Below are 26,294 nucleotides of genomic sequence, written 5' to 3' on the forward strand. Positions count from 1 at the left end.
TTGTGCATTTCCAAACTGTTCTGGTGCTTCATAAGCTGCTGGGGTATTTTCCTTAATATTGGGTTAGTGTTATGTGTCTGTTTGTGATATTCTAATTTCTGATTTGCTCAATATGTGGCATTACCAGTCATGTCAGGCTGGATTTGCAGTTTTTGCTTATTCCGTCATAGGTCTCTGTCCAATTACTAGGGATTCCATCAATATATTAAGAGCCTTTCCTTTTTCCTTTGGGATGCTGTCTGTTCCATGTATGTTTCTGTTGCTTACTGGGACTTAGAATAGTTCTGATTTCTGACCATGTACTGTAGATCCGAGCCTTCATGGCTTATATTTTTCATTTCTCTGTAATAGGTATTTTGAGATTTTTGTAATAAAGGCCCATATTTATACTTTTTTAGTGCCGCATTTGCGCCGCTTTTTGACGCAAAAGAGGGGCAAACTTACAAAATACCATTGTACTTTGTAAGTTTGCACCGATTTTGCGTCAAAAAATGACACAAATGCAGCGCTACAAAAGTATAAATATAGGCCTAAGCTTTTTAACCTTTCTTTGATCTAGAACTCAGTTATTGAGTGGTCCCAGCCACTATTATATTAATCTGCTAAACTATCGTTTGGTCAGATGCTGAGGAGGGCTGTGACTTTTTTTTGAAAGATCAAGGGTGCTGGAGTGGAACCATCTTAGGTAAATTTTGGGGTGCAATTGGAATTGGGGTTCAACACCCACACCAACATGGTGACTTCAAACCTTATCACTTCAAGACACAACTTTTCAAACTACTTTACGTGATACAATTTCTGCTTATATAGGCCTTGATCAAAATTCGGTCTCTTCCAATGCAATTGAGTCTGAGGTATTCAAAGTTACGATCCAAGGACAGTGTATTGCTGCAATGGTGGGCTTCCAGAAAACACTCGACCTGGAATTGTGGGTGATTGAGGAAAGGCTGCTCCGAATAGAGGGTCCAGCTGCAAATAGGGATTCTAACTCCTGTGCCCTCTCTTTGGCACACACTACACATGCTGCACTGATGGAGCAACTCTCTTGCATTAATTCTCCTCTGCAAGTGATAAAAACTCATACAGAGTTGGAAGAGCATTCCCCCTTACCCGAATGATTGTTTAAACGGGCGCATACCCCCATCTATTTCTGCTATCCATCTCTTGCTCACCATTATCATACACAATCCTTAATGCACACTGGTTTTACATAATAATATCCATCCTAATGTGACATTGCCCACATTTGCCTCCAGGCTGTCTTCACAGCTTTCCTGGACAATATCCCACTGCCCAGGATCACCCATGAACAAGTCAGGAGCTAGAAATGGTCATAACCTTCGCTGAGATCAAAGAGGCTTTACGTTTTATGCTGAATGTTATACCCTAAAGCCCAGATAAGTTTCCTTTGAAATTCTATTGCTCCTTCCCTGACCCCTTGGTCCCATGTCTGGAGAAGTTTTTTTTTTTTTTACCATAGCCGCTGAGGAAAATATCTCTTAGGGCAAGTCCTCCTTATATACATTCCCAAGCTATGAAGGGACCTAACTTGCCTCGCCGTATACAGATCCTTGGCTATCTTCAACATTGTTTCTAAAATATTAAGCAAGATCCTTTCTGAGAGTTTGCTGCCCTTAATACCCAGCGTCATACATCTTGATTCAAATAATCGTGCACCGGGGAGTAGCACATTGCTTAACATCTGTATGCTCTTTAGAAATATGGAATCCATCCCTAGCTCCTGGCACTATATATTTAGCATAGTAACGGGCCTGTAAAAAACGTTTGGCTCTCTTGACTAGGGTCAACATTTTGCACTATTATAGAAATTTGGTCTGGGCATACCCATGTTGCACACAATTAAACTCCTATACAATATGCCTACAGCATGGGTCACAACAGGATGTTACATCTCTGACCCAATATCGGTGCACAAAGGTACCAGAAAGGTTTGCCCTCTGTCCACACCTTTTTTTAGTCTTGATATGGAGCCTGTGCCCATAAGGTTGCAATTTTGTTGGGTGAGCTAAGGCATACCCTGTGGAGAGCTATCCATTCTGATTCCCTGTACGCAGATGATATGTTGCTGTACCTTAAAGACATTAGTGCAGAGCACACTGACCAAATACACACTCCAGACCTTTGCTGGCTAAAATCATGCCTCACCCGCCCTACTCCCGGGTACCCCAGAAACTAGGCTGGATGTTGGAGGGAATGCTCATGTGTCAGTATCATGCGTTCCGATATCTAGGGATCAGCATCTACCATGATAATCAGGACCTACCAGGTGTCAACATCACTAGAGCAGTAGCAGAGCTCAGTGAACTCTGCTTCTCTCTGGTCCAGATGGCATTGCCTTAATATAAAATGATTATGCTCCCTTTGCTAGTTTATTTTTTCATTACTCTCCCACTATATCTTCTAATAACGTTTTTCATACACTGGACATGTAGCTGGGGACCATATTTGGCATAATGGGTAAGGTAGGGCTGCCTTGGAGAAACTGCAGCTCTACTCTGACAGGGATGGTCTAGGAGCCCCAAATTTTGGACATGCTACCTGACAGCACAGTTGCAAGGGGTATGTTGTTGGTTTGCCAGGAAACCATTTTAATTACATGGCTGTAACCAGGGGTGGCTCCTCCATTAGGGTGGAGGAGTGTTGCCCCCGTCAGCAGCTGCAAAACCTACACTGCTTTTATTATCATGTTTTTGTAAAGGGGCAGGGCTCTGGGGATAACAAGCAGTGAGGGGGAGTACACAGCTTATCGGGCCGGCCAAACACACATGCGCAGTAGGCTCTTTCCTGCCCAGCAACACAGTTTCCGGGCTGGAGAGAGCATGCACAGACTCCAGTCTGCCTGGGAGTGCCCTGGCTGGGCGCTCCCAGCCAATCCTGATGCTGCTCTGAGCAGCACCAGGATTGGCTGCAGGGCAGGCTGGGAGCCTGTGCCTGCAGCCTGCAGCAGAGGAGACAGAGGAGACAGAGGAGCAGAACCATGTGGTGGAACGCAGGTAAGTGGTTTAAAAAAATAATAATAATTTGCTTATTCTCCCCTCCCACCCTCTGCATGCTGCCCCACTTCTTCCACACCACACGAGCCACGACTGGCTGTGACGCTTGCCCCCCAGCATCTGGATAGACCCCTACAGTTGTTGTACCCAGTAACACGCATGCCGACCCCATGCACTCAATCACCATGAATGGCACTGCTTTTTTATCGCAGAAGTTTTTGTATAATGGGCTGTACCATCCCCTGCATTCCTGCTATTCCTCTTCTATGCTTGTCCAAAAAACAAGCCTGACAAACTTGAGAATTCAGCTGGTATAATGAATATGGTCGACCTCTTCGCAGATGACTCATTTCTGCCCTTTGAACTGTTTACGAGACAGTTTGATGGCCATAGAGGTCAGTTTATAACATACAAGACCTCAACACACGTCCTCAGTAGTGACTGTAACACTACATTGACTGAACCAAAGACTCATACAGTTATACAACATCTCCACAGGCACGTCAGCTGGCAGACCAAGACTACTGGTGAGCACTTTCAGTCTAGTTTGACTGGGCTTTAGGACAACTGAGAGTCTGATACTGAGGGAGTGCTCCATGCGAAAGAATGGGAAAGGATTTTTCCCTATCCAAAGAAAATTTCAAGAAATGCTCAGTTTAAACTCATTAACTTTCACATACTTCACAGGGTCAATCTTTTACCGGCTATAATAAATAAATTATTCCCAAGCATGAAAGATGAATGTCCCCTCTGTAGTTCACTTGTCCCTGACTTGTGACATGTGCTCTGATACTGTTCATGTATATTCCTCAACTGGTCACCAACCACTGCACAACTAAGGCAGACAATGGGTTGTGGCACATTAGATAAGTGGGAGGCCTGCTCCTTAGGGTTTTTCAAACCTACAAAGAAAAGCAAATTAGTTTCTTAGTTACTAGTGATATAGGTGGAAGCAGAGAATAAATGTTTGCATTTGGAAAAATCCCAGGGACTACTCAAATATCCAATGTCTGAGGGTTGGGATGAATATATGATATGATTTGGTTGATCTCTTACCCTAGATATGACCTCAGGCTGGGGGCAGGGGAGAGGTGGAACTCTATGGTAGCATTGATCGCCCTTCATATCTACTATACTTTTCCACTATCCCAGATTGGTCTGTGCAAAGTCTTCCTCCAGCTCTCTACCCTCCTCCTGCCCCGAACCATTGAAAAGCACCTCCATGCTCCCCTCCAGACTCATACTGTCTAATCCTTTGATATTGTGAAATACATTCAGCGGTCCATTAACATGTAATCTCTTCAGAGTCACTGCTTGCGTGCAGTGATGTAGCCTGCACTTGTCACAGTATATATAGGGCCTTATTACGATGCAGATTGTCTTAAGACCACCAGCCTCGCAGTGGCAATCAGGACTAGCTGCTGAGGCGGTCCGACCGCCACATAAAGACCCTGGTGGTCAGCACACCATAGTTCCGCTATCTCGGCTAGGATTGGTGATCCCGATGGGTTAACAGCGGGTAAAGGTCATAATCTTCCAGGGCAGCTCTGCATGCAGCACTGCCCTGCGGATTATGACCTTCTTCTCTGCCACCCTTTTCATGGCGGTATCACTGCCATGAAAGGCTGGCAGAGAACAGGTGTACGGGGCCACAGAGGGGCCCCTGCACTGCCCAGCACCCTCACAGTGTTCAATGTCTGCTGGCCTGCATTGCTGCAGGCTCGATTACGAGTCCAAGAAAATGCTGCTGCCTGTTTCCCGCTTCAGCCTGTCAGCCTAGCTGGGAAACACCTAATAGGTCCATGGGGGTGGTCGTCTCGATGGCAGTGGCCAACCTGTCGGGGATTTGGTGGACGGGCTTTCCCGTCCACCAAACTCAAAATGAGGCCCATTGTTATCTCAAGACTGCTAGGCTTTAAAGGATTTGTACCATTTCTTAATACTGTGTCTCTTTTCCCTTTGTATATTTCAAACATTATGGCCCTCATTACAACCCTGGCGGTTGGTGTTAAAGTGGTGGTGATACCGCCAACAGGCTGGCGGTAACTAACACCAAATTATGACCATAGTGGAAAGATCTCCGAAAGACAGCCAATGTACCACACCAACCGCCAGGGCAGAAATAACAGCCACCACGGCGGTAGCCGCCTACAGCCAGGCGGAAGTCAATGTTCCGTCCACCATATTAAGACCCTGGAAACCGCCACCTTTTCCGGGGTGGTACCAACGACATCAAAAGCCTGGCGGAAACTGAGCTCAGAAGTGAAAGGACTCACCATTGGAGACACAGGGAACAACCATACCGCCATGGAGTCTGAACTGCATGATCTTCTACGTTCTGCTCCACCACGAACACCAATACTGGTGTAAGTACAGGCGCCTAGCACAAAGGGAGGGGGGGAGGAAAAAGAGAGTGACACACACACGCACAACACCCCCAACACCATACACACAATCAGCTGCATTACAAAAAAATTTACTCCGTAACTCGGATGAATAAGGCAAGGGCAAAACAATTTTGCAAAAGTAAATGTAATGAGATCAGCACAGCATGAAAAATAAGTTAGGCAAGATAAAAGATATATACATATGTACAGAAAAAGAGACACAGCCCAGTCCACAATATTCGTAGGCCACATGGCCACAGGCCAAAGACCAACACCACACATGTCACCTGCTTCAACACGGAGAGAACACTGCAGGGGCATCAGTTGGTAAATAGGCAGGCACCTCATGGGGACGGGGGATGGGGAGGCACCTCTGGCGAAGATCACCATTGGCCACTGTAACCCATAGGGCCCAATGTTAAACAATGAGGAATTGCACGGCGGGACAAATCACACTGACCCATTACAAATTAACAGCATGCAAAGTTCTGTTGTAGCTCCATTGTCGAGTTTTTGACTGGATCCTCACTCTTTTGCCCCATAGATTCCTACCACTGCGGAAGAATAGGAGATGGAGACATATCCCCATGTACAGACCCCTGGTGGACTTGGCAACACTGGAAGACAGGCACATAATACTCACGATTCTCCGCTATATCTTCATCTTCCTAGCTATCGATATCTGCTGCACCTGTGCTCCAAATAGCTGTGTCTCTACCCTGATGATTTCCTCCACCATGATCCTTAGCTCCTTCTCTGTTGAAGCAGGGGTGTCTTTGTGGTGCCATGGGTGTTGTGTGAGTTGTGTAGGTGAGGGTGTGTTGGGTAATGTGTTGGGGTGTGTAAGTGGTGTATAGGTGTGTATAGTGTGTGGGTCTGGTTGTGTCAGTGGTTTTGGTGTCAATCTCCTAGTAGTAATGGATGTTTGTAAAGGGTTGTTGGTAATGTGGGTGTGTGTTTTATATTGGTGTGGGTGTGGTGTGTGTATGGGTGTCAGGTGTGTGTTGTTTGAATTGTCCAACGTGGTGTTGTTTTGTATGTGGGTGTCCATTTTGAACGCAGTGGTATGTACCGCCAATGGTTTACCGCCGTTGAATGTCTGCTGTGGTGATTCGTGGGTCATAATGTGATGGGCGTTGTTCTGTTGGTGTAACGGTGTGGGTTTTGATACCGCCAGTTTATCACTGACCTTTGCTATGTCCGATTTGTGTCTGTGGCTGAATACTGATGGATTGGTGTATGTGTGTCATAACATGGTGATTGGATATCCGCCGCCTCCGCGGTAAAGTGGCGGCAGTCAGCATGGCGGTAAGTGGATTTACTGCCAATGTCATAATGAGGGCCTATATGTGAAGCACATGCAACTACACATATTACAACAATAGTTTTCAATTGCATACCTACCTGTACAACTAATAAATAAAAAATTAACAAATACATTTTTAAAAATGGTAGGAAAGCTTCCTCACATAGCTCTCAAATAGTAATGAAAACTGTTACTTACCGGTAATCGTCATTACAAATGTGAAACTAACTTTTGTAAATTGCAAAAGTTAGTTTGCGTAATTTATACATGTACTTCAAATCTATAGGGGGAAATGGCTTTGTAAATGACTTCGTTCCTGCAGTCCCAAGGCTTTGGCACACCATGCCTAGCAGGCACACAACACCTATAGGGCTGTAACGGCTTTATCCCCCCCCATTGTGTTTCTTAGCCCTGACTAATGAAGCTTCCAGTCGGGACTAAGAAATACAGACTGCTGCTGCAGGCTAGTTGGGCAGAGGCTTTCTTGTTTTTTTACTCCGGTTGCCAGCCCCCCTGTGCCCCCACTCTGCCTATTTCTTACATTTGTAAATTACATTTGCTGCCACAGTGGACACTTGAGGGGCGTGGTGCCATCTGGCCGGGTTTCTACCGGCAAACCAGTGTTTTAAAAATAAAAAGCAAAATTACCAAATGCTGGGTGCTTTTACTTTGTATTTGTACCTAATTTAACCAGCAAATATAAACAAAAAGCACCTTTAAATGTGTTCTACGCCCGATTTCACAACCCCTGACTAATAATTTAACAAAGACAGAAAACTCATCTTACAAATGAACACATATGGTATTGTCTGGGCCTTGTTGACTCTTAAACCAACAACAAATCACTGACATTTTTCTCTTGGAAAGGTGGCAACCCTGTAGGCAGGGACACTAGGAATATGCAGCAGTGGGGGGCCAAATTATGTGGCATGGTTGAGGCAAATATGTTGCAAGAAAAGGCAAATTATGCAGCATTATGTGGCACATTTTGTGATAAAATTACTTCAATATTTTGCAAACGTTAAACTTTTTAACACTGTCTTGGCATTAGTTGCACCTCTTTAATACAGGTTAAACACCCAAACATAGCAAAAAGCTACAGAAAGGTGACTAGTCAACCTTTGCAAAGGGTCTTCCACTGCATAGCAACACACGTTGCTGCATATTTAGTAACTTTTGAACCATTTGAGATAGAAACAACTTTTTTTTGGTTCACATCTGCAGGTTAAGCAGCAGATGATGTATTGTGCAGCAAATACACCAAATCTATAATTATGCGAAAATTGCTGCGACGCAAAATTGCATAGTTCCAGTGGCCCAGCCTATAAGCCATATCAAAAGACTAATAGTTTGTTAGAGGATCTGCAAATCATTTATTTCCTTCTCCCTCATGCATGCTTGATGCCATAATAGTAATATTTTAAATTATATCTGAAACCCCACTCACCAACCATGGATGACATGCTGAGTTATTCAGAGTATCTGGGAATGCATCTTGCTTTCAGACAACTCACCCATCATGTTTCACCACTCATCCTTCACTTTCAAGCTCACCCTTCACTTTACATCCACATCTCACCATGCACTCACGCAAATCATGCAAATCACCCTCCTTTCACCATGCACTCACATGATCACACCACTCACCCTGCACTCACATGACACTCCATTCTTGTGTCACTCTCACAGATCACCCTCCAGTCTCACCCTGCACTCACAGTAATCACACTGTACTTACACCTCTCACCATGCACTCATACAGTTCACCCTGCACTCATGACTTCCACCCTCCTTTTACCCTGCACTCACACAAGCACACCGCTCACCCTGCACATTCATAACACTTCACTCAGATGTCACTTCACTGCTCAACCTACAGTCTTACCCTACAGTCACAGTAAACACACTGTACTTACACCACCCACTATGCACTCATGGCGTTCACTCTACTCTTACCCAGCATTCACACATCCACACCTCTCACCCTGTACACACATGACACTCCACCCACCTGTCACTCCATTGCTCATCCTGCACTCCCAGCGATCAGACTGTACTTACACCACTCACCATGCCCTCCCGCCGTTCACCTTCCTCTTACTTTGCATTCAAGCACACTGTTTACCCTGTCACACATGACACTCTACTCACCTGTCACTCTGACCACTCACCCTGAGCTCACAACGATCACACTGTACTTACACAGCTTACCACGCACTCATGCTGTTCACCTTCCTCTTAGTGTGCAGTCACACGAACACCCCACTCATCCTGCATTCACTTGACACTCTACTCACTGTTACTCTCATTGCTCACCCTGCAGCCTCACCATTCACCCTGCACTCAATCTCAAACAATCACATTACTTGCAATGCATTCAATCTTCCCACTCTGCACTTTCACCCGCACCCAAACTCAAATGGGCACATCACTCAGCCTGCACTCACATCACTCACCCTGCACTCACTCCTCTCATCCTACTTCACACAAGAACATCAGTAAGGCACTTCGGTCACTCATACAGTTCACCCTTCACTCACATGGGCACACCACGCACTCTGCACTTCCTCCTCTCACTCTGCACTCACTCGGCTCACTCTGCTTGTGCACAGGCTCAGTAGTTTGCCAGAAATCACTGGGACACAACCCTCACCGTGCACTAACCCCTCTCATCATGGCTCACCAGTCACTCCTGTAGCTCACCCTGCAGTCACGCAGGCACACTGGTAACTCAGCACTCACACAAACACACCAATAAGCTGCAATTACACCATTCAAGCCACCCACCCTGCACTCATTCCTGTCACTCTGTATAAACTTCTCTCTCCAATAAAAACAAGCAGGTGACTAAAACAGTAAAACACAAAAACAGTCCTACCATACTGTCACTGGGAGTGAGCTATATTTGTCCTACCTTCACTATGTTTGAGCACAGAGTAGTAAGCCTAATCTTGCCTTTGGGTTTTCCCCAGGGAGTACATCATCCCTCATACCTGGAAAGAAGCCTGTAATCTAGAGAGACACCGTCCCCACGTGGATCAGGGGTTCAGCAGTCTAGGAGAGTAGCTGTAGTGAAGCAACCAGCGATCAGCATAAATTAGTGGTTATCTGGCTGGAATCTCCCTCTAATGTGTCTGGGACAAAGGGGTGTTTTTATAATAAAACACTGATATTCTAAGAAATGGTCCCCACGTATGGGTGTGTGTTTTTCTGTGAATATTGAAGTCACAATTTACCACATTTGTCAGCTACCCTATCTGACTGTAGCCTTGTAGAAAGCACAAAGTGAAATAAATGTCCTACTAAGAACGTGATGCTTTCCTAGGTGAAAGGACAATGAGATAGAGAAAATAAAACAGCACCGCAAAAGTGGCTATTGCTAGAAAAATAAAGCAATGCTAAATAAAACGTAAGTGGGTTAAAGTGCACAGCGGAAGGCCTAGTTAGCTAAAACATTGTGTCTAAAATATGGCTAAAATAGATAATCAACACCCTCCCCTTGCCAGTCAAAAATGGTTCAAATCTCCAATTAAAAATAAGTCTAATAAAGCCCTAACAATAAAAACATAAAAACATCTATGTCAATAGTGACAAGTTAAGAGACACGGGCAGGAAAAAGAATAATGTGAACAAATGGTGCAAAAAAGCCAAATGGAATAGTCAGTATAATTTTGGAAGTCACCAATTACATCCGGGATAATTGAAGCCAGGAGACGTTTCACTTTGGCAGGTGGTAAAATATCCAGATCATATCCAAGGAAAACCACAGAGCACTCGTGTTCCAAAGCCTGAGCGCCAGCTGAGGCAGCAGCATTCCCTGTCATGCCCGCCGTATAGTTAAGAGTCACAGAATCCACAACGGGCAACTCATAAACTGCTTCCCATAGCGAACGGACCCTCAATGCGCATGTCTAATAATGAGCCCTCATCGAGAATATCGACAGATCAGCGTCCAATGAAAGTAAGCACTGTGTAGAAAGACAGACTTTCAGTGCACATTCAAAGAGGCACCAGAGGCATCGAAACACGGGCTGCGCACAATCCAAAACAGGTCGGAATGACAAAGACCAGTCACACTCCAGCTGTTCCAGGATTGGTGCTCCGAAATACTTCATCATGCATTCACGACACAGTTGCGCTGGCGGTAGTGCTTTCAGTCCTCCTTGCTGTAAAGGGACAGCCATTGCACAGAATAAGTAGCAACAGCAAAATGTCACCTATTAAAGCCAAAGAAATCAAGAATCCCCTGAAAATACTCTAAAATATTGATTGTATGGCTGTAGGTATTAAACCGAATATAGAGAAGGTGTGAGCAAAACCAGAACCAACAGCCTTAAAAAAGTGGGCAATTCCAGTAGTCCTGAACGCATTAAAGGCCTTATTTATACTTTTTGGTGCAAAACTGCACTAAGGCAGTTTTGCCCCAAAAAGTTTTGCACCGGCTTGCACCATTTTTTAGCACCAGCTGGGCACCATATTTATGGAATGGTGCAAGCCGGTGCAAAGGGTAGGCTATCTTAAAAAAAAATGACGTTAGGCAGTTTTGAGTAAAAATAAATGATTCTGACCAGATTAACATAATTTTTTGAAGCTAAGAGGCATATTTATACTCTGTTTGCACTGAATTAGCATCATTTATTTTTTTACTCTAATTCAGTGCAAAACGAACTCGATATTTATACTTTGGTGCTTGACCCGTCTAGCACCAAATTTATGGAGTTAAAGTCATTTTTTGGAAGTGGAAACCTACCTTGCCTTAATGAGATGCAAGGTAGGCGTTCCCGTGCAAAAAAATGACTCTATGGCCTTAACACCATATTTCTACTCCCATGTAAAAATGGTGCAAGGGAGGGAGGAGGGGTCAAAAAATGGGGCAAAGCTTGCTTTGCCCCATTTTTTAAGACCTGGGTCAGGGCAGGTGTTAGGGGACCTGAGGCCCTATTTCCATGGTGGAGCACCATGGAATAAGCCCAGAGGTGCCCTCCCTAGGCCCAAGGGGCACCCCCACCCACACTAGAGGGACTGCGAGGATGGGGGACCCCATCCCAGGTAAGTACAGGTAAGTGCATTTTATTTTTTAAAGTGCCATAGGGGGCCCTGAAATGGGCCCCAATACATGGCACCGGGTGCAAGGGCCATGCCCAGGGGAACCCTGTCCTCTGTGCTGGCCACTGGGGTGGTGGGCATGACTCCTGCCTTTTCTAAGGCAGGAGTCATGTGGCATGGTAGGTTTAGCACCATAAAATGACGCTAATTTGGTTAGAGTCAGTTTTTTTTCACTCTAACCTGCCTAAAGCCATTTTTTGGTGCTAAACCCTCTTCTTCCATACTGCCAGCCCCACCCGACTAAAGTCATTTTTTAAAACTCTAGCCTACCCTTTGCACTGGCTTGCACCTTTCCATAAATATGGTGCCCGGCTGGTGCACAGAAATGGTGCAAGCCGGTGCTAATCTTTTTGGTGCAAAACTGAGTTAGTGCAGTTTTGCAGCAAAAAGTATAAATAAGGGGCAATATTTTGTAAGTTTGCGCCACTTTTGTGTCATAAAATGACGTTACTGCGGTGCAAAAAAAGTTTACATCAGGGCCTTGGTGCTAGATGGGTTTAGCACCAAAGTATAAATATGGAGTTAGTTTTGCACCGAATTAGAGTAAAAAAATAAGGCACTAATTCGGTGCAAAAAGAGTATAAATATGCTGCAGAGTATAAATATGCCCCTAAATATGGCGTTAAGGCCATAGAGTCATTTTTTGCACGGGAACGCCTGCCTTGCATCTCATTAAAGCAAAGTAGGTCTCCACTTTCAAAAAATGACTTTAACTCCATAAATTTGGTGCTAGAGGGGTCTAGCACCAAAGTATAAATATGGAGTTAGTTTTGCACCGAATTAGAGTAAAAAAAAATGACACTAATTCGGTGCAAACAGAGTATAAATATGCCCCTAAATATTCGTATCGCGTGTTCAGCAAAGTGTCTCAGAAAGTTTGCACTTAAAAGGGACTGAATCTCCGCTGATGACCTTGCAACCTAAAGCTCATAGGTCTTGCATGCAGATGTAAGTGGCACATGTTTTTGAAACAATACAGCCTTTAGTCTGCTCAACTTGTCAAAATTCACATCAGAAGTAGCAAAATGAGGCCAAATGTTTGCTACTCCTTTCAGTTGCATAGGGTAAAAAAGGATATTCCCGCAACATGTAACAATTTGGGAGACTGAAACAACATAAGCTATTCTGGCTCGCATTCCACAACAGCTCTCACTGTTAAGGAGCACATAGCTACCGTTTGACAGCACCTGGAACACAGGCCTAATCAAGGGAACTGGGACTCTCTTCAGATAACAAGCCAAATTTGCCACGGAGGCATTACATGCCCCGTGCAAGGACAGCTGTTTACAAACCAACGAATGGCTCACAGAAGTCTCACATTCACTACACCTAAGAAAGATCTCTTTCATGCCATTGAAACATGTGTACGAGATGGGAAGCTGTCACACCTCGTGTATGTAACTATCTCCCAGCCTTTCATATCTTTCGACTGGAATGTCTTTCAAACAGGATTTAAATTGAAGTGTTGAAATGGGCAGAATTATTACCCCATGTATTAGCCATTCAGCAGATGGTATTTCAGCCACAGTAAAAGGCAACTTTCCTAACTTCTCAATATTTAAAATGACATCTGTTGCTTCTTTCTTAGCCATAATTTGTTGTTGTTGTGTTTAATTAAATGTTGAAATAATCTCCCCTGCGCTTACGTGTCGCCAGGGAATGAGACCTCCTTTAAATTTTTGTAGTGTCCAACCTAACTGCATAACGGATCTTAGCTGACTTTGTCCATGTTGCAAAAATGCTACATAACTCTGTACTATGTCTATTGCAGCCGACACAATATTATTTAAGGTGTATATTCGGTCGGACAATGTGTTAATCCTATTGTCTATAACGGCTAATGCTTTCTGTAAAATTTCCTTATCTATTTGCCTTAACCGGACAGCTGCTTCTTGTTGTGAAAGCTTCCATATTTCATTATATGCCGCATATAAGAAATGTTTTATGCGTTGTCTTCTGGGACCCAACAGAAAATCCTGTAAATCTGTGTTATTGGACAGGAGACTAAGATGTTCTTTAACAGCCTCCAGTGAGAAGCCCTTCAACCATTGCTGGCATAGTTTTCCTACTATATATGTTGTCACTATACCCCAGTGTTCAGAGGACACATAACGACGGTCTGACCTATTTGTTCTAAAATCCCACGAGGAGTTAACAAAACACGTGTGGCACCGATTGGTGTCCACAGGCCACAATAACCACACACCAGGATGTGAAAAGGATGCATTAAATGTGCCATTCTGGACCCATTCATTGAGCTGATCTTCAGATGCATTTATATACTTTTGCCATTTGTAAAATTTAGCAGGGTTGAGAATACTGGCACATTCAGTTCCTTAATGCTTGCTAAGCCTAAACAACTTGTTTGTAGTACTGTTTCATTAAAAAATATAATTTGAACAGGAATCATGCATGCTCTAAATAAAGCGTCTTTTCCTCTTATTTGCCAATTTTTTGTTCCCCACGCACTTTTTAAGTCAGTCGACTTCAACCAGTACTCATAGCCTTCTATAGCCAATCGGGAAACAAAAGAATCAGAATAAATCAATTTTGTATCTGTCAACAAAACATGTTTACTTTCCATTTCTGGCAATTTAAAATAATATGACTTAGCATTTTTAACATTGTGCCCAGAAAAATATGCAAACTTTTCAGAATACGTTTTAGAACTGCCTACTAGTGGAGTCGGGCAGTGTTCTTATTTGTGTATTTAAAAATAGTCTTTGGGGTACTTGCTCTGTGAATGAAATAATTTCCATAGTAATTATAACAGAACATATCTCCATAATTTCCTTTCAATTGGTACACATCTTCATTTTCATACTGTACAATACTGTAGATCAGACATCATAGCATCAGAAGTTTTTACATCCCAATCATCAGAAACAACCCCAGGCATGATTACATCATTCACAGAAAGTTTGACTACATATGGTATTTGAATGACCTCAGTAGGCCCATGTAAATCGAATAATACTTTATCTCAAACAATCCCATCAGAATCTGGTATGGCTGTAATGTTCACTAGGAACAAGTCTCTACGAATTTTGTGTGATGAAAAATGTGGTTTTAGGACCTCATCCACCAGTTCAGCTGTACAGCGTTCAGGAAGGAAATGACCATGTATAAGAAAAAAGAAAACAATAACAAACCCAATTCAAAGGAGAAAGGCAAGTATATTCAATATGAGCCATAGATGATTCCATGGAAGAATTAAATAGTTTTGATCCAATGTATCAGCTTGCGTGCTCTTGACAGTTGTGTTGCAGTAAAGGCAGATGAGTCAGTGAAAGTGTCATTAGCATCGACAAAATTACCAGAATCAGCTCGTGCAAAAACCTGGAGCTGTGTTTTGAAGAGGAGAATTTGCAGAAGACTCCCTTGGTGGTTTGTGTAGAATTTGTATAAAATTACTCATTATCACCAGTACTTATTTTAGAAGTAGTTGTTGGAGGAACCAATGAAAGTTCATTTTCCACCCTCCCTAAGCTCGGAGAGGTATCACTGTTGCAGTTGAAGACTTGTAGGGGAACATCCTGGTCTGCAGTGAGAGGGATTCGGGTACTACCCAGGAGTCCTCTAGGTCTGCTGTGCAGGATCAGCCACATGGTGGAACTTGACATTGTCGATGGAGACAAAGCAATTTTCTTTAGAACCAGGCAGCAGTGGTAGAATAACAGTTCTGGTACTGTGTATTCCCAGGACTGGAACCTGTGCAAGATAAGAAGGACCAAACTCCTTTTTCACAGCAATCTTTTCACGCACTAGATCCCCAAGTTTAGGAATCCACCCGGTAGATGTTACTGGTGCATCCCTAATTCCAGAGGAGGTAGCATTGGCAGAAGCATTGGCATCACGGAACTGTTGTAAGTCCTGCAAGACAGTGACCTCGAACTACCACACCTGGTATTGTTACTTGTGCATCAAATATGCCTGCCATCCGATAGGAATATTTAGCAGGATATGCTTTAGGTAAGGACGTGCCGTCAGCCAAAGCTTTCATGGCTGTCAGTGTTTCATCACCCACTTTCAATTTAGAAGGAGTTACTGCAGCAGCAGAATCCAGAGCTACTGCTGATATGGCTGCCTCATCAGCCACAGTGTTGCCTTTAACATGTATTCCAACGCACTGATGTCCTAGTATATGTACAACATGGACATTAGGCAGCGTCTCTTTCAGCTCTGCTACGTTCCCCCACAGACGTCTATGTTTTGTCAGGAATCTCCAAGGCGCCTCCTGTGTTATCTGTCAGCATCCCCAAGGAATAGGGTTAAATCATATCTCTGTTCTTGCTAAAAACCTTCATGTTTCTAAGTAAACATGGGGGTAATTACAACATTGTGGTAAAAGCCGCTTACCGCCGTGCAGAAGACCGCCAATACACCGCCGCGGCCGCGGAATTCCGCCACAGCTATTATGACCCACATCTTGGAATCTGCCGAAATTCAGACACCCACACAAGTCTGCCACACCAAAGGTCAGTGATAAACTGGCGAAAACAAATCCTCCACCGTCACGCCAAGTGAAACACGCCCATGCTATTACGACCCACGAATCCATGCGGCGGTCTTTCAACCGCGGTATTCCATTGGCGGTACACACCGCTGCGCTCAAAATACACACACATCTCCAAAACACCGCCACATTGGACAATTCAAAATACACACACCTGAGACACATACAAACACCACTCCCACACACCCAACACAATATAAAACACACACCTACATCACCCACAAACCCCTACGACCAAAAATTAGAGACGAAGGCGACAGAGAGAGAGCACAGCAATAGACAACCCCACCACACAAAGGCACACAACACCATCACCCACACAACATCCACGAACAAAACACCACACACCACTACATATCAGCACACTTATCACCCCACACACCACCCCACACATCACCTACACCACCCCATGGCACGCCAAAGACACCCCAGGTTTTCGGAGGAGGAGCTCAGGGTTATGGTGGAGGAAATCGTCCGGGTAGAGCCACAGCTATTTGGATCACAGGTGCAACACACCTCTATAGCTAGGAAGATGGAGCTATGGCGAAGAATCGTGGACAGGGTCAACGCAGTGGGACAGCACCCAAGAAATCGGGAGGACATCAGGAAGAGGTGGAACTACCTACGGGGGAAGGTGCGTTCCGTGGTCTCCTGGCACAACATCGCAGTTCAGCGGACTGGCGGCGGACCCCCACCTCCTCCCCCACAGCTAACAACATGGGAGGAGCAGGTCTTGACCATCATGCATCCTGAGGGCCTCGGTGGAGCCGGTGGAGGAATGGACACTGGTAAGTCAAATCTTAACTATCATATCCCCCACCCTACCTGCATGCTATCACACACCCCCACCCTCACCCCCTCCCCTATCACTCCAACTCCTCACTAATGTACTAATAACACAAACCACCCATCCCAACACCAAGCCCTGCATGACACAACAAAGCATGGACACCCATCACTAAAGCATGCCCATTGCACATACCCATAACACCCCCCTCAACCATCATCACACAAGCCCCCACACAGGAATGCTAGCACTGGGGTACACGGTCACCCACCCATTGCACACCATGACACACACAGATGCAATAATCATGCTTTTATACCCCTGCAGGACCACTACCTAACGTCACCAGACAGGAGGATCCAGACATCTCTACCCCACCCACAGAAGAGGCCCACAGTGATGACAGCAGCTCTGGCCAAGTGGATCCAGATGACCAGCCCGGACCATCGTGGGCCTCGGGACAGTCGGTTCCCCTCGCACAGGCACAGCCCAACACTGACTTTCCACCCTCTGGTAACACCAGCACAGCACCCACCCAGCGGGCCCATACATCCGTACCCATGACACATTAATCAGCTGTGTGTCCACCACTACAGGGAACACAGGATAAGCCACCACCCCGACAACAACAGGGACCTGGGGTCAGTGGTAGTGGGCACAGGAACACAGGGGAACTGGGAGGGCTGCTGTGCGACATGGGGCGGACAGGTCAAGGGAAACCACTCTTCACAAGGCCCTCTCCTCCATCATGGGAGCATACCACCACTCCCAGGAGACGATGGCTACGGTCCTGGCCAAGTTTCAGGAGACCCAGCGCATGCAGGAGGAACAGTATTTGGGCTTCAGGGAGGAGCTCAGAACCATCAGCTCCGCCCTGGGCACCATCGTAGGGGTGCTGAAGGACATACAGAACACCATGAGGGACACCGTGGCACCCCAAGGGGCTCCTGACACTAGCCTGGACGATGAACTGCCCACCACCTCCGCCGGTGCTAGTGGACAGGACGCCCCGCCACAGGACCACCACACCAGTACCCCACCCCCTGCAGACGGAGAACCACCCCGCAAGCGGTCCCTGAGATCCAGGAACAGGACAGAGCACGATGGCAAGACCCCCACCAAGAAATGAGACCACCCTGATTGTCATCCCACTGTCCCACTTTGTTACCCTGTCCATATTCGAACTTCCCCAGCTCCACTTCCTATGCCCATATGGGCAGTGCACCTGTGAGACTAATAGACTGGACTCTGCCATGGACACCATTTTGCCACCCCCTCCAATAATTAGCACTTCAATAAACACCCTTGAACCACAAAACAATCTGGAGTCAGTCTGTAATTTTTAAAATGTGTATTTTTTATGACAATGACAAAATCCTTTCGAAAATGTAATGTCAACATACCTATATCACACATCACTAGTCCATGAAGGATGCAAGCAGATGACACACGTTGGTAACCACACCTGTGAAACCGTAATGGAAATGTACAACTCAGTTACCAAATACTGCTTCAAATTGACAGACAGGATAGAGGTAGAAGTGTGAAAGGAAATGTACTAGTAAAGAAATTGTTCTCACCTGTGTGTCACTGGAAATATTGCTGTATGACAGAGTCCCTCTTGTCAATGTCTTCTTCCTCAGCTTCCTTCTCATCACTGTCCACAGGCTCCACAGCTGCCGCAACACCGTCATCTGGACCATCCTCCTGCAGAAAAGGCACCTGGCGTCGCAAAGAAAGATTGTGAAGCATAGAGCAGGCGATGATGATCTGGCACACCTTCCTTGGTGAGTAGAATAGGGAACCACCTGTCATATGCAGGCACCTGAACCTGGCCTTCAGGAGGCCGAAGGTGCGTTCGATCACCCTCCTAGTCCGCCCATGGGCCTCATTGTAGCGTTCCTCTGCCCTAGTCCTGGGATTCCTCACTGGGGTCAATAGCCATGACAGGTTGGGGTAACCAGAGTCCCCTAATAGCCACACCCGGTGCCTCTGGAGTTGACCCATCACATAAGGGATGCTGCTATTCCGTAGGATGTAGGCGTCATGCACTGAGCAAGGGAAGATAGCATTTACCTGCGAGATGTACTGGTCTGCCAAACATACCATCTGTACATTCATCGAATGATAACTCTTCCGGTTCCTGTACACCTGTTCACTCCTGTGGGGGGGACCAGAGCTACATGGGTCCCATCAATGGCACCTATGATGTTAGGGATATGTCCCAGGGCATGGAAGTCACCTTTAACTGAAGCCAAATCCTCCACCTGAGGGAAAACGATGTAGCTCCTCATGTGTTCCAGCAGGTCAGACAACACTCTGGACAACACGTTGGAAAACATAGGCTGGGACATCCCTGATGCCATGGCCACTGTTGTTTGAAATGACCCACTTGCTAGGAAATGGAGTACTGATAGCACCTACACTTGAGGGGGGATTCCTGTGGGATGGCGGATTGGTGACATAAGGTCTGGCTCCAACTGGGTACACAGTTCCTAGATTTTGGCATGGTCAAACCTGTAGGTGATGATTAAATGTCGCTCCTCCATTGTCAACAGGTCCACCAGCGGTCGGTACACCGGAGGATTCCGCCATCTCCTCACATGTCCCAGCTGACGGTGCCTAGGAAGGACAACAGCGACCACAGAGTCAAGCAACTCAGAGGTATGTACCCACAGCTACACAGAACACAAATCAAAATCCAAAAAGTTGTCTGTATGTGTGTGGAGTCCAGGCCTAGGTATGTGTGACGCACTAGAAAATGAAGCCATGTGGGCCCCTGAAATGGCGGCTGCCTGACATTGACTGGGACAATGGGATGTGAGGTAACTGCGCTGGCGTTGTACACCGTTGCGGTAGGCGGTCGAAGACTGCAGCGCAATGCTGCATTGGTTAACATTGGACCCCATGGGTCCCAGGAGCCAATGACGAAGTGCACCGGCGGTGATGATACGCACCGCCGCGGATGTCACCGCCGCGGACGTGACCGCCATTTTCTATCTGTTCAATCACTCGATACCTGATCTTCGACAGGAGAGGACCTACACTGCAAGTGCTGCTTTGACCTCGGTCTGGAAGAGACAATGGCACGTGCGTCTGGGGAAAGGGCCCCTGTCTTTACTGCACAGGAGTTGGAGAAGCTCATGGACGGGGTCCTCCCCCAGTACACGCTACTCTACGGTCCTCAAGACCAACAGGTGAGTACATAGGGTGCAAGTTGTATGGGCTATGCCTGGGTGGAGAGGGCTGGATGTAAGAATGAAGGGGCCAGAGTTTAGCGAGCATGAAGGACTGTGAATGCATGTGCCACATGGCAAGGGTAGGGATGTGGGCCACTCACTTCGACGGTGCAGTTGGTAATGACTTCTCTTCTTCCCCTGTACATGTCATGTAGGTCAGCGCCCACCAGAAGAAGGATATTTGGCGTACCATCGCCAAGGATGTCCGGACCCTGGGGGTCCACCAGAGACGGAGCACCCACTGCCGTAAAAGATGGGAGGATATTCGCAGCTGGAGCAAGAAGACGGCGGAGGCTCAACTGGGGATGGCCTCCCAACGTGGGAGGGGTGACCGTCGCACCATGACCCCCCTGATGTTCCGGAACCTTGGCGGTGGCCTACCCTGAGTTGGATGGGCGCATGAGGGCATCACAGCAGACACAAGGGGGTGAGTACACTCTCATTCTGCTGACTTTGCACGCAGTGGAGGGGTCTGGGTGGGGGAGGAGGGCTGTGGGTTTCCCTAGGCCTGGGCTAGTTCCGTAGGCTAGGCCCCTCCGTAATGCAGGCCATGTGGCACTCCACCCCACCTCTGTAGAGTGCTAAGTACAGGTATACATGCCCCTGTGTCATCTATGTGTGCAGGTGTCCACCTTAGCCATGTAGGCCATATCCCAGGAACTGCATCTGTAGAGCCCAAGAGTGCGGTGTAGTGCAGGGGGCTGCTGTGTCTGTATTGTCCGCCAACGGTAGCGGTAAGTCATGCACTCAACCTGTCTTTCTTCTGTTCCCCCCCCCCCCTTTTTGTGCTCTCCCTGTTCTTTTGTGCATCAGCATCATCAGGCGGAGGTACAGGGGCACCGGAGCACGAGGGGGCTGCATCCCACATGGCCATGGAGGGCCACACCACGGACTCTGAATACACCAGTGGGACGGAGGGCGAGGGGGCTTCACGGCGGTCACCGGATCAGCAACCAGCGACACAGACTCGTCCTCCGATGGGAGCTCCCTTGTGGTGGCGGCACAATCTGTGCCCCCCACTTCTACAGGTACAGCCACCACCCACCCTTCCAGCACCGCCCTCCCAGCAGCCCCTCAGCCTTCGCCCGTGCCCGCTCATCCAGGAGGGGGGGCATCACCTTCGCCCCAGGCACCTCAGCCCCTGCCCCTGTCACCCCTGCTGCCCTCAGTGAGGAGGCCATTGACCTCCTCAGGTCACTCACTGTTGGGCAGTCTACCATTTTGAATGCCATCCAGGGTGTAGAAAGGGAGTTGCAACACACTAATGCATTCCTGGAGGGCATTCATTCTGGTCAGGCTGCCCATCATCGAACCCTGCAATCTCTGGCCTCAGCACTGATGGCAGCCATTGTCCCTGTGTCTAGCCGCCCCCCTCCAGCTTCCTCCACCCAGATCCAATCCCCTGTACCTCAGCCTATCCCAAGCACACCATCAGACCAGCCTGCACACACGTCAACACACAAGGGCAGCTCAGGCAAACATAAGCACCACACATCCCACAGGCACTCACACAAGCATCACCCACATACAGACACAGCAACATCCACTGCCTCCACTGTGTCCCCCTCCTCGTCGTCTCCCTCCTCCCTCCCAGTGTCGTCTACACTCTCACCTGCATGCACTACCACTACAGCCACTAGGACTCACACCAGAACACCCAGCACCACACCCCGCTCACCTGCACTCACCACCCCCACTACCATTTACACGTCCCCTGTGTCCTCTGCCAGTGTGTCTGTGACGCCCCCTCCCAAAGTACACAAACGCGGGCACACACACACCCAACATCCATCCACCTCACAACAGCCTCCAGAACATGCACCTGCACCCAAAGCATCAAAAGTTACACCTCCTACAACCACCTCCTCTTCCTCCACTCACAGACCCCCTCCAGCTACCCGTCCCAGTGTTCGTCAGAAACTTTTCCTGAGCAACCTTGACCTCTGTTCCACCACCCCCCCACCTCCAATTCATAGGTCCCGTACTAGCACCTCAGCCAAAAGAAGTCCGGTACCAGTGGTGCCTGTAAGAGGTATGTGGAGTGCACCGGGCACCAGGGCAGCCAGTGTGACATGGAGCCAAAGCACTGCCAGTCCCCCCCCCCTGTGAAGCACCAGAAGTTGGACAGTGCCCGACGGGAGAGGGTGAAGACTCCTGCCGGCAAAGCCGCTCACAAGGGTCCCGGGGGGAGTGTCGAGTCAGCTGTGACTCCTCTCAAGGTGGGGAAGGGGCAGAAGAAGTCGCCAAAGTCTGGAAAGAGCAGCACGGCGGAGAAGGCCGCCATCCTCCCCGCAGCCCAGGACGTCACCGCCAGCCCCATCGTCACTGGTCCGGAGACCACCGCCAGAGTCAGTGCCCAGGAGGGCAGCACAATCGTCACTGGTCCGGAGACCACCGCCAGAGTCAGTGCCCAGGAGGGCAGCACAGTCGTCACTGGTCCGGAGACCACCGCCATAGTCAGTGCCCAGGAGGGCAGCACAGTCGTCACTGGTCCGGAGACCACCGCCAGAGTCAGTGCCCTGGAGGGCAGCACAGTTGTTACTGGTCCGGAGACCACTGCCAGAGTCAGTGCCCCAGAGGGCCCCGGCAGCCACAGCCCCGCTGGGCAATGAGGGACCGCCATGGCACACACCGCTGCACAGGTCAGAGACAGCAAAGTCAAGCCCCGCTGAACAGGGCAAGCACCGCTGAACAGGGCAAAGACCGCCATGGCAAGCACCGCTGAACAGGGCAAGCACCGCTGAACAGGGCAAAAACCGCCAGGGCAAGCACCGCCAACTCAAGCATCGTTAGCCTATGTGCGGCAGGGGCAGTGACGGAACTGGGACCGTCACGGGGCACGTGATGCACTCTGGGCACCAGTACCCCTCCAGAACCAGTGGAGAACAGCATCCACTACCTCAGTCCTTAACAGGATGAAGCACTCTGGGCACCAATCCCCCTCCAGAACAAGTGGAGAACAGCATCCACTACCTCAGTCCTTAACAGGATGAAGCACTCTGGGCACCAGTCCCCCTCCAGAACCAGTGGAGAACAGCATCCACTACCTGAGTCCTTAACAGGATGAAGTACTCTGGGCACCAGTGCCCCTCCAGAACCAGTGGAGAACAGCATCCACTCCCTGAGTCCTTAACAGGATGAAGCACTCTGGGCACCAGTCCCCCTCCAGAACCAATGGAGACTGTTATCCACTTGAGAGTCTGTGGCTTTGCACTCCCCAGGATGGTCCAGTGGGCAAACCACCGACTGCAAAGGCTTGTGAGACTGTGGCTTTGCACTCCCCAGGATGGTCCAGTGGGCAAACCACCCACTGCAAAGACTTGTGAGACTGTGGCTTTGCACTCCCCAGGATGGTCCAGTGGGCAAACCACCCACTGCAATGACTTGAGAGACTGTGGCTTTGCACTCCCCAGGATGGTCCAGTGGGCAAACCACCCACTGCAAAGACTTGTGAGACTGTGGCTTTGCACTCCCCAGGATTGTCCAGTGGGCAAAGCACCCAGTGAAATGACTTGTGAGACTGTGGCTTTGCACTCCCCAGGATACATCAATGTGCATGGAGCCCCGTCGTGGATCTGGCATGGTGCTGTCATCCGGCTGAGGTGCCCCCCTTTCCCTTCCCCCTGAGGTGCCTGTTGTATTTCTATCTGATGCCCCTGCAGTGTTCTCTCCGTTTCTGGACAGGTATTGTGTGTGGGCCTCACCCATGCATTTTGGGCCCAGTGGTCCACGGACATTGAAATGTGCATACTTGCACTACTAATCGTGATGTATATATTTGGAATGTGTATATATTTATGTATATATGAGCTTACTGTATTTTGGTACATTACAATTGTTGTACTGAATTCCCTTTTGTCTTTGCATTCTTCCGGGGGAGTTGGGGGTTGTTCCTGTGATGTTTGGAAATGCATTAGTGTGTGTGTTGTAGTGTGCGAGGGTCGGGGTGGGGGTGGGGGTGGGGGTGTTGCGTGTGTGTGTCCCTGACTTTTGCCTCCCCCCTCCCCTATGTCGTAGGTGCAGTACTCACCGTTGTCTTCGGCACCGCCGTTGCTGATGTTTGTAGAGGAGCAGGAACACTATCGCAGGGAGTATTTGGAGTTCCGGCTCCATTGTGCCCTCCTTCCTCGTGGAGTGTGTTAAGGTGAGCGTTTTCCCATTGCAAAAGCTGTTTCCGCCGTTTTTTTATCCACGGTGAATCCGCCCCGGAAAAGGTGGCAGATTGGCCTGTTGTAATACTGTGGGCGGTACTTTGTCTTCCGCCTGTCTGTTGGCGGTGACCGCCGCGCTGCTTGTTTGTACCGCTGTGGCGGTCGGAGTGTTAAAGTGGCTCTCTATGTTGGCGGTTTCCGCCACGGTCATAATTCCCTTTTTTGTTCCGCCGGCCTATTTGCGGTATTACCGCCGCTTTAACACTGTCCGCCAGGGTTGTAATGACCCCCCATGTGCTGTGTTACACAATTGGTTTTATCAATGCCTGTTTTACCAAAGCTTGTTTGCTAATGTGAGCAGGTGTAGACATGTGCTTCTAATTGGGTGTGGTGTAGACATGTGCTTCTAATTGGGTGTGGTGCTCATCCACATTTGGAAACTCAACTGCTTTCCTGATTGGCTATAAATAGCAGAGTGAAGCATGCCTCCCTGCTTGGCTTTGTTTTGCTTCCTGATCTCAGCATCTGATTTGGCAGTCCAGCCCCTGCTGTCATCCTCTTATTCAGGACTTTTGAGGCAATTCTTTTCTTCGTTCCTGTACCAGCTGACACCAGGCATTCCTCCAGCACTCCGGAAAAGACTGCAGCTAAGTGACCAGTATTCTCCAAGGAGTTTGTTCTTTGAGCGCTGCGCTTTCCTGGTGTATTTCAGATCTTGTATTTTGTCAGAGTGCTTATCTTGAAGAGACACATACATTTCTGAACATTCTACATTATTATTGTAGTTACTTACCTAAATGTGCTTCAGGAAATCTGTTTGAGCTCAAGTACTACAAAAAGTGACAGTGCAATTTTAAAAGAGCATTTACGTGACTTTTCTTTCTCTAATAGCATAACTCTTGGCTTTAAATTGTGTCATTCATGCCTGTGTTTCAGGTTTGAGGAATTTGCTTCTTGAAGGGTTTTTCACACACAGAGTAAAACCAAACCAAACTGTGCCACCCTAACTGTCTGAACCCAGAGTGGACATTTGTATTTCTTGGATTGCTTTTGTTCCTTTTAGTTTAACCCTATGCATGCAGGAAAGTTATATGTGACATAATTAATGCCCTTGTTTGTCTTTCTTGTGCATGAAAAGTGCAACCACAGTTCTAATTGTAGTGTGCAACAGGGAATCTCTGTGAAGCCGGCCATAGTGTCGCTATACTTATTGTTATGGTACTCAGTTTGGGTTTTTGGTAATGCAGTGTTAGTAATTGTGCCAACAGTTATTATTATCCAAGAAAAGTGCTGGAACATCCCGGTGTTCTTCTTCTGCTCCCGTGCCCATATCAGAAAGAGAGATTCAGGGGCATATTTATACTCCGTTTGCGCCGAATGTGCGTCAAAAATTTTGACGCACTTTCTGCGCAAACGTTGCCCCATATTTAAACCCTGACGCCCGATCCGGCGCACAAGGAAAATGGCGCTATGTGGGCCAGTTTTTGGAAGCGGCACCCCGCCCTGCGTTAATGACATGCAGAGTAGGCGTTCCCGTCCAAAAACCGACGCACACAGAGGTGCGTCGTATTTATGCTTCCGGGCAAAAATCACTCCCGCGCGGCAGGCAGCGCAAAAAAATCACGCAAAGCACGAATATCGTGAAATTTTAACGCCTGGGTCAGGGCAGGCGTTAAAATGGTGCAAACACACCTGTACTTAATCAGAACACACAGAACAAACAACAGAGCAGCAGAGCAGCAGAGCAGCAACAGGGAGACATGGAGGTGCTTTTTCTTCAGCGTGCAC

Source organism: Pleurodeles waltl, chromosome 6 (genome assembly GCF_031143425.1).
Source record: "Pleurodeles waltl isolate 20211129_DDA chromosome 6, aPleWal1.hap1.20221129, whole genome shotgun sequence".
Classification (NCBI taxonomy): Eukaryota; Metazoa; Chordata; class Amphibia; order Caudata; family Salamandridae; genus Pleurodeles; species Pleurodeles waltl.